General features: G+C 41.1%; 1 long non-coding RNA gene across 1 annotated transcript in view; it reads left to right on the top strand.

Annotated features, from left to right (window-relative positions):
* LOC139768542 (uncharacterized) overlaps positions 1-14,322 on the top strand; it is a 160,861-nt gene that overhangs the window by 129,625 nt on the left and 16,914 nt on the right. The gene's annotated exons all lie outside the window — the stretch shown is intronic.

Below are 14,322 nucleotides of genomic sequence, written 5' to 3'. Positions count from 1 at the left end.
CTTATCAGAGTAGAATATGTCGGGATACTTATTATATTTTTCTGAGCTTGAATCGACGTTTTACACCTCCGTTGAGTCAAATCGCACAATAGCAGGTTCAAAAGTGATGAATAGTATTTGTAATGTTCAAGTTTCTTTCATGTCAACAAGAGACAAAACCTTTATCCGTCGGATATTGTTATCCACGATATGCAGAATGGATTTTCTATAAGGCTGCCTTCATTCCGAAAGATTAGGCATTCTTGTCGGATTTCGATGAGATTGTCGCGAAACGGTGTGGAACGTGCTGAATACTAGGACGCGCGCATCTCGGATGCGTACCAAAGCATGGAGAGAGTCGTACGAACAGAGAGTGAAGGTACGACGAGGCTTGGAAAGAGCCAGACGTCGCCTGCAATAACTTGTTGCACCCAACCACTTGTTGCACGCCTCTCAAAATTCTTCACGCCTCGCCGAGCAATTTTACCGTAAATTGCCTCTTCGGGAAAAAATCTCTCTCTCTTTCTCTCCCTTTTCCTCTCCCCCCTCTCTTTCTTTCCTGTCTTTCTCTCTCTTGTGACGTATCTCATCGGGTGCGAGGCCAAGACCGATGCAGGAAGACTGGTCGAGCTACGAGCTACGAGCGTGGCTCGTGGTATCGCGAACAGGAAGAGCCGAGAGGAAGTTAATAGACAAACGTAAAATAATAAATTGAGATTTTGCCACGAGAACCGCGGACGGTTCGCGGACGAGAGTCGCGGTTATTATTCCATTTGCTATCCTTACAAGATTTCCTTGCGCATTATAATTTATCGTGCATCATAATTTTATCACGGTAATTTGATTTTAGAAAAAAAAAATGATACGAGAGCAAGGGGAATAACGAAAGAAATGAAATTTATTTTAAGCAAACTTGTTTTATTTGTTAGTTAAAATTTTTAACAGAATTAGCTTGTCACTCTTTTCGTCCTATTTAGTCATGTGTACACGTATTCCAAAAGAGAAACAACTATTTCTTTTATGACAAATTTAGTATGGAAAACCTATTTATTAGATTAATTTTATTTCATAATGAGGATATTTCGATAAATTAGTCCAGTGCAGTGGTTTGGAAGTTCGCTGACATCGGTATTCGTGGTAAAAAGTACGATCATTTACATCGTCGTGCCTTCGTTCGTCGCATGAATATAACAAGCGTCTCCGGACGTATCAGCGAAGCTCGTATCAGAAGACATATTTTTTCTTTTTTCTTTTCGTGAAAGGATACCTGCTTATCGCTTGCAGTCATCCGTCATCGTTGTATCGCCTTTACGATTACAAAATCACGCCCGCATGCCAAGGCTTAAAGGCAATTAAGGCTCCGGCGATCAAATTATTCGGACATGCCGGTCCTTTGACGCTGCGCCGCCTCCGTAGTTACATGATTTTTCATGTCGCGATAGTGTGCGTGATCTCATAACACCACGTCAACCGGAGCTGAATACGAACTTGGCGGATATTTAGCACTTAAGAATTTAGCAGGAGAAGGTATTACCATGCAAACTGCTGCATTTAAAAATATGCATTTACAGATAATAATAACAATAAAATTATAATGATATTAAAACGTAGCATTATATTGAGCTTTGATATCAATTGATGTATATCGACTAGAGTGCAACATTTTTGCGTAAAATGGACTTTCCAACAATAAGTATTATGAAACACAACTATTATTTATATTTTTTTTATTTCCTGTACATAAAAGTGTAATTTACAAATTATATAATTGAAAAATTACTTTAACATTTCGTTAAAGCATTTCTTTCATAAATAGTTACATTATTTAATCTATTTAAGGGATCTGTTTAATCGATGATTATTTAAACACGTTCTATTGATCTGACATTTCATCGTAAAATCTCTTCAAACATAATGCCTTTAAAACTTTTGAAGCCTGCTCCGGACGGAGCGTCAACAAAACCACACGGCGAAAGAACGAGTCGTCTCGGTTTCAGACCAAGTCGCTTTGAAAGGGGAGCGGCTACATGTGGATTTATTAAATGCTGAACGATGCGTAGTACATCAAAGTAAGTATTATTAGACGGTGACACGTTGCGACGAAAATAGGAACACCCCCGCTTGTGCGTTCCAAATATTGTTGGAACCTCGACCTTGCTTCAGCGTAGCCATACATCATCGTCCACTGAACGTCTCTCTTCTGTTTCCATCTTTGTGCTAGCGGACAGTTCGCGTTGATGCCGTTTCATTAACGTCAGCAAACGTAACAAGCATGTCACTGTGTTTCGTAAACGTATGATAAATATTTAATCGTGATTGTGTCACTGTAATGTACGCGTTGTGATATCGATATTCAAATTTTTATTACGCTCTACATTGCTTTAGAAAATTATTAATTACCGCATCCGAGAGAAAAGGGAATGTAAATAAAACATTGAATGTAATTAATCAATTCTTCATATAAGCGTATGGTCACCGCTGTAAGGGCGATATTCAATTCTCTGGCTATTAGACGCTTAACTGCTTGTAATATAAGTCGTCGCGCGAACCAAGACATCTGACGTCTTTTAACGAAGATTAATTAAATGCGTTACGATGACAGTGATAAATCGCGCATCGATATAATGTCGCGGTGATATTGCACGTTTTAAGATTCCTGTACACCGGCGATTAACTTCTACCAATTAAATTGCCTTCGCTAGCTTGGCCGCGTCCATCTACCGATTGGATGATCGCTCGACGATCGCGAGGAAGCTCTGAAATCTAAGTCATCGATACCACGATCTCGTATCGGATCTCGAAAGTAGGTATCGTTCGCTCAATCCTAACGCGATCAACGTTCACGCTCCACATGTCGCGACGAACGATCGAGGAAATCGGCCTATTGATCGGCACCGATTGATGCGACGGATATTACGATGTTGGCGATGCGTTATGATTCGCCGCCGAGTCGTGGAGATCCTCTCGCCGTGTGTCACCCTCTTTTTCTCGGCCGATTAATACACTCGTAGCGCGCGCAATTAATATCGGCGCGTTACAAGCGTACGCGTGCGGCAAAAATCGTTTCCAATGCATGCAAATGAGCGACTCGGCATTAATTAGCGTCAACGTCGAAGCGGACCGCCTTGTGTTGCGCGAACGTATAAAAGACCGTATAATGCAAAAACGATCCATACATTGCGCATTATAAGCGCATATATATGTGTATGCGTCGCGTGTCTCCACCGATAAATGTCCGCGGTCGATAGCGCGCGTCAAACGACACCAAGTTTTATTTTTCGCCGAGCGGAAGGATACTCGGAGCATCAGTATGAATAGTCGATCGTAAAGTATTTGCGCTCCGTCCAATTAATCGCATGTCTGTAAATAAGAGTTCATTTCTTTCCGGAGCGTGTTAAATTCTGTGTTACTTTGTACACCGATATTATTCGTTAGCGCCAGAGTGTCTTAACCCGATTATAAGGGATTAATTCTAGGTAATTGTATGCAATAGATTTGTATGATTTATTTTGTTAATGCAACAGATATATCGGTGTCATTTGACAAGAGTATTTGAGAGGAAAGCTAGCGATTGATTTAATGGAGAGCGACATCGGTTTCTGCAAAATTTACGATTGGAAGAATAAAATTATCTTGTATATCACGTACGCTTTCCTATACAATTAATATGGTATATTATCGCGTACAAATCAACACGTCCAACATCGTCTGACAACATATTTCGCATGTCGCACCGTCTATAATTACGATATTTCAAAGTCTACAATAAGGTAGTACTAACATAGTATAAAACTCTTTGGCACTTGTCCTGTTGATTTAAAAGTTGCTATTATTTCTTACACGATTATTACCTCATAAACACTTTTGAATGCTAACATCTATATCTGCATTGAGCAGAAAACGAGCAAAGCGAGCCGACCAGGAAGTATTGCTGTTTTTCTCGTTTTCGCGTTAATTTATATGTCCAATATAAATGTCGTGACTTGTAACACGCAAAATTTCTGAGGTCATAGAAATTCATGAACATAATATGATGTATTACTATAGGAAAGGCGTGAAAATTACCATTATATTAATATACTAAATGGCAGTAAATTTACTTCATAAAGATTTCAAAAAGATTTTCTAATTCTATTATTTTTCAAGTACATCAAAACTTCTACAAAATATACATTGTACAATAAGCTAGTACACTGCAAAGCCAAGTGTGTGATTTTTACACACTTTTCAAAAAAATAACACGCGTACAAATGCGTAAAAAGTGACTACACGATTTTACACACTTAAATGTGTAAAAATAACACACTTATGGATTTGCAGTGTACTTGTAACATACATTATTTCTAATGAAAATGAGGATAAAGGTTCAATTAACAATTATTCGCACTCGTGACTCTCGCATCATTCCTTCGAACGAAGAATAGAATCGCGTCGGCAACGAATCGTCCGCGAAGATGTTCGCCCGATGCCAAAGAGAGAAAAAAAGTCTCGATTCACAGCTCGACTTATTAATGGCCGTTGCTCGAGCCGTCGTTCGAGCGCGCTAAAGGAGGCGTACGTCTTGTTTGCCTTTCCACCTAATTCAACTGGCACACACGCGCCCGGGCCTCGAATACTGCACACGCATACTATACGCACACGCACATACGCACGCATCGCGCCTCTGTCACGGAAATCGCACCTGTCCGAGACTCGTTCGTGCCGCGAGCCTTAAGCCTGTCAGCGAGATTCATACGGACTCGGATTGATATATCTCCGCTGAGCGCGAATCCGCTCGGCCTCTCTCCTTTCGGTGCTTCTTTCACCCTCTTTCGCGTCTTGCCGATCCAACTGCGACGAGGAGTCGCGCGGTCATTCGCGCGTTTTACGCTTAGCATTCGGACGTGTACGAAGAGACCGAGATGATAAAGATACAGAAGAGCGGAGTTCGCGCTTTACGTCACAAGCAATGCAATTATTTCGTATAGCAGCTGTAATAGAGGATATAGAACCTTGCGAGAAATAGCAAAGGTATTCTCGCATCTCATTACAAACGCAAAGGTTATCAAATCGTGATTTGGAAAGAAGAATGGAACAAAGAAAGTTATATAATAAGATCATAAGTTTAAAAGAAGTAAAATTTTATGAAAATATACATTTTATTAGACGATTTTATTAGAATTTTTTTAAGATACCACAGAATTTTTTTCTTGAAAAAATAAAAGCTTTTAACTTTACAAGGAAAATCTTCACTAAATCTTGTACTTACATATATATATATATATATAATACGAAATTTAGTATAAAATTAAAAATCAATTAACAGTAACTAACAGTAAAATAAGTCTTTTCGTCATTTTTTTTTTTTAATAATTCAATTGTATGTATCAAATGCTTCGTACTTGTCACTACCAAATCAAATCATTCTATGACAATTAAAAAAATTACATTTATCAACAAATTGTGTTATAAAATTATCACGAGTTTTAATAATTATATCCGATTCAAGATATGCTCCGCGATTAAAAGAACTACGTACGAGGAAGTAGCGCGATATAAAACCGACATGTAAGGAGGGGGTATTCGCGTGCATCGCGATGACGTACGATAAAAAATCTCATTTTCGTTGCACCTTGCGCGCGGTGCTTGCCACGCCCGCTAAATTATGTTTTCCCCAAATTGCTTCGCGCCACGCCCGCTCATACGTTTTCGACATCGAGAGGGGTTGACGGTCGTTAAGAGACGGCCGATTTTTCTTGCGCCGGTCTTCCGCTCGCGTTTCAACGTTTAAACCCCCATCAACCGACGGCAAAAACTAAAAGAACAAGACTAACGTTCCGGAGATAACATTTGGAAGCGCTTTACAAGATGTGTACCCTTACGAATTCAGAGATAGTATGTTTTATGTTTGTTTTGATCTGCGAAAATATCACAACTCAGAAACATAGACATAACACAGAAAATATATGTAAAATATACTTGAACCAGTTTTAATGATCTTTTTATAAAATGTGTTTATAAATATATGCAATTATAATATGTTTAAATTGTAGATTATTACAAATCCATATAGTGAGATATATTTTATAGGATATAACATCAAATTTGTAATTTTTAAAAGAAAGACTTAGTTCGTGATTCTTACGCTTCTGAAATGCTATAAAATTACAAGGTAACAACTTGTATGTCCGCGATCAGAACTACGTAGTATCCAGTTTCTCGAGATTTCTTGGCGCACGAGTAGACCTCTCGCCGGATGAATGGAAATCGCGTGAATGACCGAGGATCGCCCTCGGGTGATCGGGAGAGGCAGAATGAGCGGCGGCGATCCGGTATGCGTGATCGAGAATGATCGAGCGAGTCTTTCAACCGAGCTCCTCGTGATTCCTGCAGATCGTTCGCTGTAGGGGGATCGGTGATGAGGAATAATCCTCTCTTCGTGGTGCATACGTACACACGGTTCGGGGAAAGGTGGGGAAGCGGGAAGAAGGAAGGCGGGAGCCACCGAGAGAGGGACGAGCGAGGAGAAAGAAATAGCCAAGTGGAAAGTGGCAGGCCACCGTTACCGGCGCGGCCAAAAACGCGCCGCCTCGAGGCGTACAATATGCAAACGATGCTTTAAAACGGGATATCTGCTTCTTCGTGCCGTCGTCGGTATTATCTCGGTTTTACTGTTCTCGCAATGCGCCACGGCGCGGCGGCACGCCTGACGCCGTCGGCCCGACCGGACGGGCGGCACATTAGGTCCACACACATCTGGACCTAGCTGGACGCCAGTAACAAAATTTTATAGGGCCCGTGTATTGAAAAAAGAATTGATAAGAGATCGACGAGAAATCTTTGATGTCTTGTTAACGCATATAGTATAAAGTCTTGTATCTCTAATAATTATATTATTACAGATACATGCGAAGGCAGTTCTAGATCCTCTTTGTTTGTCAGAAAAAAAAATTACGTGTCTGATTACTTATTGTAAAATGAAAGAAAATAGGTGTAAATGATAAAAAACGAATAACACAGATGTACAACCGACCGAGAAATAATATCAGTAATTCTTGAGGTAATATCCTCCGCTCCCAAAATTCGACAATCCTGCAGCGGAGCATTTTGCTATTCCGAAGGGGGTTCCGTTACGAGCGGGCTCGCGTAAACGCCGACGAAGAAGAGGCGCAAGAGGAGCCTCGGGGAAGGACCAGGTCGAAGAAATAAGAACGACTCACGAAGGACGAGACGAAGAGGAGAGCACAGGCGGGGGAGGAGAGAATTGCTCTACATATAAGAGAGCCGTAGCCTAAGGCGCGACTCGGCTACCGACGTTCCCTCTCGCTCTCCGGCGGAGCACAAGACTCGAAGGGGACTCGGTAGAAGAGTGCAGAATCGAGATTCGAGGCGAACGAGGGAGAAAGAGAGACAGGAAAAAGAGAGATGAAGGAAGAGCGAGAAGCGAAGGTGGGGTACGTCCATCTCATCCATCCTTCTACCTTCTTCCTCTCGTTCTTGCTTCTCCTAATGATAGCGTGCACGTTGCCCCCCCTCGATGCACCGCGCCGGGCATCAGCGGCTCCGGCAACAACAACGGCAGCAACAGCGGCAGCAGCATCCAGCTTCGACGAATATATACAGCGGTGTAACACGACGGTTGGTGAAGGCGAATCTAACTACCAGAGCACACCTCCGCCTCCGTGCACTAAAACATTACCACGCCGGCAGCGTCGACTGCCGCCGCGCCGTTGCTCCTTGTAGGGTATCATCCGAGGCACGTATAGAGGGCCCTAAGTGCTACTCCGGGGTCCCGAACCACCAGTGGTACTCCTCGGTTGTTCTACTTTTCCTCTTCCTTTGCCGCTATCGCGAGGGAGAGACGGATAATCGAGCGAGGCCCGTGATTACCCATTGAGGGTGGAATTCATTATGAAATCTACTTTGATATTACACTCGCTTTTCGCTCCGTCTGGCTCCTTTGTTCGCCGTGCGCCCCGTCAGCCCCCTTATTAAAATAAATAATTTTAATTTCCGAAGTTATTCGCGTGCAGAATATTATAGAATAGAAGGCTACGTAGACTTCTTTGCTGCTTCGGCTTGCTCGAGAGGGAAAGGGGAAGATTGACGACGAAAGTACGGATGTTCGCGTATTTTTGCCGCGTCGTTTTTTAAATTACATTTTTCTTGCTAATATAAAATTATCCTGTCACATCTCGTTAGCCGCGGTCAAACGGCGATGGAACGGCCTTCGAAGCGGCCGAGTCGAAGCCGAGCGCATTGCAGGCCGAGAGACGTGACCTCGCGGCTGAAACCCCGCAATCTGTCTTCCTTTCTACAAAGTTGAATTTCAATTCTAGCGTGTGTCGACTTATCCGGCGGTAATTGGCGCATTTACCGCCAGACGTTGTCTACATACAGAACACGTTCGGGCAACGGACACGTACCGGAACAAGAAAACGCCCGTACGAAACGATATAATCGTATAATTTACACGCCACAGCCTCAAATGGTCCCATTGAATACAATCTAATATCTAATTTGCGGGCTATCTATAGATAATTTCGTGCGCGTTCATGAGTTAATCCTATACGCTTCTGCAAGCGGACTTGTATGTACGTAACGTAACATTTGCACAATATTTTATATAATTCTTTGTTGTGAAATAACAGCTGCAATATTAATCTGCAGCAACTTACAATGATGCGAATTGATGAAAGACTTATTCTACAACGAACTCGATAAACATGTACCTATAGATGTAATATAATCTTCAAGTTATAATCTTCATCTTCCCTTTTCTCTCGTTTAAAAAGAACTCTGATGTTAATTCTAGCAAAACTACTTTGGTATTCGGTTTATCAGATGATAGACCGCTACGGTAGATACTTAAACTTATTAGGAAATCACGCGTCTCCCATATTTTAACAATTTCTTTTCGACAACTGTTGAATGTCTCTTAAATTGCACGATTATTATGCGGGATAACTGTCGCAGACTGAGATAGTATCGATAACACTGGAAGCGCAGAGTGCCGTACGAAATGCATTGATCTCGAGATTACTGTGCGGCATCGCGTCGATGTCGAGCGCGAAATTGAAATTCAATTGCACACACGGGGAGCGAGCTCCTTCGGTCATCCTCACCGCTCGTTCTCCACTTGGCGAACCTGCCTGGCCTTCCCCACCAACGCGTTTCTCTCTCGTTTTTTCGCATCCCTTCTCTTCGGGCGGGGTTTTTGCGTCGTTTGAAGGAGAGAGAGAAAGAGAGAAGGAGAGAACGAGACAGCGAGCACGCGGTTCGTTCCACGAGCGCTCGCCGCGTAACACGACGGTCGTACGTGACAACGATAATCAGCGAGTTAAGTGGGGTTTAATTTCCTTTGGGTGCGGGCGGGTGGAGAGAGACGCGAACCAGAGTGGCGGCTGTGTTACGGAGCGGCGCGGAGGGGTAGGAGGGAGGAAAATGCGTGTATACACCTGCCAAGAAACACGCAGGCTTGTACACAACATAGGCGGATCTTGTGCCGACTCCCGTGGACGGAAAAGAGAAACGTGGGGGAGGGTGGACGGAGAGCGAGAGAGGAGAGAGAAGAGGATGGCTGAACGCGGCTCGACAGGGACACACAAGAACGTCCTGAGAGCCCGCCCGCGCCACCTGTAATTGGGTCCAATCATCGTGGTTCTCATGCGAGCTCTTTTCTAAGATCCCGCAAGTCGATATGTGTGAAACGACGAAGCTGCTAAGTCAATGGCTTACGATCGGAGACACATGGAATTGATAGAAATCGCGTTTTTTGATATATTTTATTTACGATAAAAATCTCGGCAAAAAACTCATGGAAAAACCATGACAGGTACATGGTAGAAACATATATTTATGTCCATGTAAGCGATGGCAGAACATATTCATTAACGACTGGAAATTATAGAATCGATTTGCTTTTCAATTATAAATCGATGGTTGCACGATAGCGAGGATCGTGTGTCAAAAACGTTTTATAGCTGAATAAAATGTTCTGGGCACCTCACGATCGTAATTGGCTCGCTTGGATAATTGGACCCAATCATCCTGATTTTCACGCGACACACCTGCCAAAATCCTATAAATCAACGTAAACGTGACAGCTTGCGTGAACGAAAGAGATTCCTGTGACTCGTAAAATTACACAACGAATTAAAGGAGTCTCTTATAAACTCGTTTGTGCGTAAAAGACGCATCCTGAAAAGAATAAATTGTGATATTACATAAAGGGAATATTTGCAAGTACACTTCGTTGTATAGAGATTGTCTCTTCAAGGAATTTGCTTTTGGCTTTGTTACTTTTTTAATCATCACATATTTTATGCGTTGAATAAATAATGCATCTCTTCAAACTTTTCTACTTATGTATCTAACATAAATTTGCATAACTGTAAATAAAACGACGTTCCATTATTTGTTACACGCCACTGTGCAGATTTCGCTGATAATTGCTAATAAAGATTATATCAAAGATAACGTTCTCGTGAAGATCTTTAAATGATTTTTAATGTTACGACATGTTATTTCTTCAACACTTCCGCAATCACATGCACGCTTTCGTTTGCTACGTTTTGCTACATGTTGCTACGCGTGCCATCGACTTTAATCATCGCATCGGTATAACCGCGGTTTCCTGGGACTTCTCGTTTCTCCGGATTCGAATGAGAGTTGCTGTATCTACAGGAGTCACTACGCATCTTCGAAGGCAGCTGCCTCGCCTCCTTTGCCTTGCCTATACAGATCGTACACATCTAAACTCGATAGAGCGACGGATAAGAACATCGATTGAATCCGAGCAAATATAGAATAGGGTCCGTATCTTACGATTATAGATATAGATTTTTTTTTAACTTGACATAACTACATATTGTAACTATCTGTTTATCTGTATTCTGAAATTTATTGTTGAGCGAGAAAGACCGTATTTTTATATGTGCTTTTACAATAAGAAATAGAAAAGAATATTTAATATTTATAATATAATCTCTGATTACTTAAAGACAAAAAGGAAAAATTAATCAAAGTAAAAATATATAATTTATTTAAAAATACACAAGAAGTACATCAAGATAATATTTTTGAGGAAAACAAAAATTTTATTGTGCAAAATTTGTGAGTGTTATTATGAAGTTATTATTTTATGTTAATGTATATTTATGAAGAAAAGGCGATCGGCTGTATTGCCGATCGCAGCATCTATTGATAGCGAGGAGATGATGCCGTCGTGCAGGCCTATTAATTTCTAACTGCAGATAAGACTCAGGCGTTATAGAGCAATGGAATATATCAGTAGTCGCTTTGTCGGTAGCGAGACTCGCTACCTAATGATACCTACTGCATCAATTATATCTTAGCAGATAGAATGCTAATATGGGAAGTGACAGATCCGTAAAACGACGCTTTGTTATCTAGATCTAGATAACAATCAAAAGGAACGGGATAACGATCGTGTAGTCACACTGTGATTTAAAATTAAATACATAAAACGCAACAAATATGTCGATACATAATTTTATTAGTAACAAAGTTAAATTTTCTTTGTTCAATATATACATAATTATTTCTATTTTGCTGCACCGATTTCGACGAGACGTTATTGTCGTATAGCGAAATAAAGTTTGAGTAGAAAATGGGTTTTGCCTTATAATTGAGAAAGTGTAGAGTATCTATGATATTACCTTGAAAAATCTCCTCGTCAGGATTTACGACCTTTTAGATTGCGATGATGAGAAAAGTCATTGTCCGAGAACTCGTTAGAGCTTACTTCTTATTGTTAGCGTCTGCATGTTTATGATCTATTCCGAAAATTTGATGTACCTTGTCGCCGTGTAGCTCGTCACAGGATGTCCACTCGGTCGCTTTAAACTACCGAAGATATTTATGATACTACTGTTTCCTCGTAGTTGCACAATGTAACGTAGATGAAGAGCGAGTGGGTAGCATAAAGGTGGGTGTTGGTTATATACCTTAAGCTGTGAAGCTGTTAATGACACCTACGATGTCTCTTCAATGAAAGCAGCCTCGAACTACCATGACTACTTATATCGATTCGAAAGAAGTAAGACTTCGATCTATCTTGAGAACATCGTCGTATTTTCGTTTCTTATCTTGTAGTAAATCTTACACATACCATCGAGAATCTTGTTTTAGAAAATATACATATATTGTCCATTAAACACTTTTACTTATTTAAATACGTTTCTGTTATTCGATATTCTCGGTTGTTAAAGATTATTTTCAATTATAAATTACAAACGTATAAAAATCCATACAGAAAGAGATTTACGTTACCCTCAGTTATCCTCAGTCGTCGTAAGAATATTTTACATTTTATATTTTGTACTGTATCTGTATTTATAAACTCCTTTTCCTCTTTCCTCTATTTTCTGTTCATTTCTCTTTCGCTTCGCGCTATCCTTCTTCCTCGCTCCTTTCTCTTTCCCTTCCTCCGCCTATTTTCTTTTTCCTATTTTTTCTGCTGGTCTTTTTACTTTCATCTTCCTCTTCTTCCATCTCCTTTTCCTTCTCCTCTATGCACTTTAAATGTGTTGCATGCGCGTGAACTTAGTATACGCCTCCACCTGCTACTCGAGGATGAATCGACGATATAAAAAGTGAAGAGAGAACCTTAACTCGTACCTTCATAGCCATTGAACGATTCCCTCTTTAGCCGCGTCCACAAATTGCCTGCTTCGTGATGCAGTTTGCAGAAATATGAGATTGCTATATCTAAATCGCTCTACACCGGCCTGTGGTTTCGTCTTCTGGACATTAATTTCTAACAATTACATGAAGAAGAAGTAGGGACAATGACATAAATTTCAATTCTAGCCATCTATCTATCAAACTTAAGGTCACATCCTACGTATTAACTTTTTGTTATACGAAAGAGACGTCCTTTTAGAAGTGCCTATCAATTTAGACAGTTTCATGATTCTATACCTACATTTTAGTAGCAGGCTAGTTAATTTTCATTCTTCTCATCCTGTTGATATCCACATGTGTGGACACAAACAACAGCAAGTCCCAATAATATTGAACCCTTCGAACGAGAAAGTTACGCGACTGGTTGGCAGTAAAACGCGCGAATCGCCGTTCCCAAGGCGCAAAAAATCGCGTCATAACGGTTAAAGGCCGTTAAGGTCCTGATCCTGGTTTGTTCGAGGTGGCGATTTCGTCACGATTATTTTTCACTCACAGCCGGCTCTCGCAGAACAACAAATACTTTCGGGGCCAGAGAGTCCCACGGCGCGGCGCCGTGCTACCGGGTCCGCTATCAGGATGCATAATCGACTGGCATTCTCCGGGAACGACGGGAAAGGAACTTATGGCAACGTCTTGTAATGACATTAGTAAAGCGGGACGAGACCGTAGCTCATCGGTATGTGCCGGAGATTCCATAGATGAGCCGTTGATACGCTTTTATTGATGCAATGTTGCTTATCTTAGCATAGCGTGGGATTTGTTTTCGTCGATTGAGTTTGGAAGATCACTCGAAATTCATTTCTTTGTCAAAAGCAGTCTTCAAGTGTATTTAGTAGATATGTTTCATGATTAAATATATTACATTAAAAGAAGTATCTACATATATATTAAACATGCTGCGAAATCACCTTTTTCCTGTTTTTGATTAATTTTGTAGAATAAAGCGTTTTTTTGCGATGCCATATCTTTATTTTGATAAATGTAAAAATTGAACGTTTGGCTGAGTTTATCCTGTTTAGCATCTTGCATTAATTTACTTTCCTATTACGAGAGAACGATGTCAAGCGAGCTGTCCTCTTTCAGTAACAACTTTGTTAGAAAATGAACGTCGCAAAGCCGATAAGGTCTCACTTTGGCGCGTAATCGGCGGTAAGAATCGGTATGAGACATCGGTACACCGCTGTCGGGTTAACTTCTTATTCCAGTGTGGCAGCGTTCTTATCTCGTGACGCGCTCTTTTGATGCTTGCCTTTTCGGTCTTCATTTTTCTCTCGCGGATTATCACTCGCCTCACGCTCCAAGGTATGTGCTGTCAACGGTTGACGATAAGGGAACTGTAAACGGCCATCTTTAACCTGTTGCAATATCCTTATATGCATAGATAGTATCTACATACTAATTAGCATAAATAAACATCGTGTCGTGGAAAATAAGGCTGCGCTCGGCAAGTCAAAAGTGCTTCAATTTTACACCGATATTACGAGTAATTTTTGAATAATTCTATAATTATAGATGCCTTGTCATTGCGGAACGGGGTGGGGGGCCCGTCATCTTTCTCAATTTGTTTTTTCTTCTTTTCTTAGCGTGACGTCCGAAGGATATCCTCATGTTCAGGCATTCTGCGACACCCGTGTACACTCACGACGCGCGTTCCTG

Source organism: Temnothorax nylanderi, unplaced genomic scaffold (assembly GCF_030848795.1).
Source record: "Temnothorax nylanderi isolate EJ_2023f unplaced genomic scaffold, tnyl_v1.0 TNYL_tig0002_pilon, whole genome shotgun sequence".
Taxonomy (NCBI): domain Eukaryota; kingdom Metazoa; phylum Arthropoda; class Insecta; order Hymenoptera; family Formicidae; genus Temnothorax; species Temnothorax nylanderi.
The sequence above is the reverse complement of the archived record's forward strand: the minus strand, read 5'-3'. Positions and strand labels throughout refer to the sequence as shown.